The 1,755-nt window shown below is 41.5% G+C and overlaps 1 long non-coding RNA gene across 1 annotated transcript in view; it reads right to left on the bottom strand.

Moving 5' to 3' along the window:
- Positions 1-1,462, bottom strand: part of LOC131879306 (uncharacterized) — an 8,437-nt gene extending 6,975 nt beyond the window's left edge. Inside the window, exon 1 of the long non-coding RNA XR_009373133.1 lies at positions 1,246-1,462. This is a non-coding gene — a long non-coding RNA (uncharacterized LOC131879306). The remainder of the gene's footprint in view (positions 1-1,245) is intronic.
- Between the last annotated feature and the right edge of the window lie 293 nt (positions 1,463-1,755).

Genomic DNA, 1,755 nt, shown 5'->3' with positions numbered 1-1,755 from the left:
CACCACGAACACTACACGTGCACAGCAACCAAGGAGCACCAGAGGAAGTCACACCTTGGTTCGAAATTCCTGGGAGATAAGAACGAGAGCAAACTAAATGCGTCTGTTCTCAGCGAGCTCCAAAACAGGAATGAAATGAGGTATGAGGCTTATGTCTGGCGTATGTCTATATGTTAGAAATGACCTGCACATTAGTCATGTAAAGATGTCTAATGGAGAAGTTGAGGTCTTAGTTTGTCATCTTCAAAGTCTTGATCTGTCCATTGTGACAATATATAGGCCCCCCTCTTGTTCAGTAGGCTCGTTGTTGTCAGCTCTCAAATTCAGAGGAAATGAGTTGAACCAGTCAGTTTGCTCAAAGGCATTCATTGTAGGGGACTTCAATTTTCCGGCTAGCGTTGTAGAGTGGGAGGCTAGTCCAGATGAGTATATTCCCATTTCGAAATCGACATCTCAGTCGTTCGAAAAGCTGGAAGAATTCGCGATCTTGCGCAATTTCTCCCAGCATGTTGGTGTAGCCACTAGACGCGTTCTCGACTTGGTCTTTTCCAATGACCCTGATCTGATCCAGTATGTCCATTTAACACTTAGTAACCTGTCAGATCATCATGTTCTTGACATAGGGTCGACCATAACTCAAAAGCCGGCGTGCTCTAAAGTAAAACCGGCCAAAAAGGTCGATCTGGCTAAGTTCAAGTTCAAAGATGAACATTAGCCGTTGATTATAGGAAGGTTAGAGGAGCTTGACCTCATTTCCATGTTGGAAAAGGAATCATCCATTGATGCAGCCTTGGACAAAATAATTTTAGTTTTTGAGGACGTCTGTTCCACTCTAGCAACCTCTGAATGTGTTCCACAGGGCGGGGCACAGTCTAAAATTCCGAAGTATAGGAAGAATTTGATCAAAAAGAGTTGCAAACGAGCAAAAGGGCCACAGAGCAATTTGAATCCAGTAGTTGTGGCTAGCCTTCAAAGAAAGTTAGAGTTGATCCAATGCAGAATTAAGGCCTCCATTGAATATGACTAATTACAAACTGAGAGTAAGGTGGTTCAGGAGGTCAGGTCGAATCCGAAGGCTTTTTCTCTTAAGCAGACTCTAAGAGAAAGATGAAACACCCTGTAGGGCCTTTTGAGGTTGATGGAGAAGCCATAGACAATGTAGAGTCTATGGCCAATATACTTGGAGATCAGAGGCTAGTTTTTTGAACGAAAAATTTGAATCTTCAGATCGAAAATAGTACGCACCCATGGAATTTCGTTTTTTCTACTCAAGATTCAGAATGAGGCTGCGACGAGGCTTCGATGTCTTCTTCGTTCGAGATTGTCATGAGTCTACCCACACAGACACTCACTTACTAACAGTATGTCTAGTAGGGTGAAGAGAGTAAACTTCAACAAAGATGTTGGAGCAACACTCAAATTTGATTACAGTACTTTAATTATGAAAGTGACAATCATCGCTAGAGGCAAAATAACGAATTTGATTTAATGACCTATAATCCAGCGTTTTCTCATATATTTTCAAATCAATCAGTCAAGGAACTTTCAATTTTTCCTTAGCGCAACCTTGCACAACATTGGGCGTGGAACAATATTTTCCTGGACGTACAACCTCGATTGATCATCGCCAAAAAGCCCTTTTCCTTCGATGGGTTGTAAAATCTTCGAATAAATTAAATTGTTTAGTCTTTGAAAGCGGCAAATTTGAAGAAATGATGACAAAAATTGCAATTGCAGGCCAAATCTGTGTTCACG

Source organism: Tigriopus californicus, chromosome 1 (genome assembly GCF_007210705.1).
Source record: "Tigriopus californicus strain San Diego chromosome 1, Tcal_SD_v2.1, whole genome shotgun sequence".
In the NCBI taxonomy this organism is placed as follows: domain Eukaryota; kingdom Metazoa; phylum Arthropoda; class Copepoda; order Harpacticoida; family Harpacticidae; genus Tigriopus; species Tigriopus californicus.
This window is presented reverse-complemented; position numbering and strand designations above follow the sequence as displayed.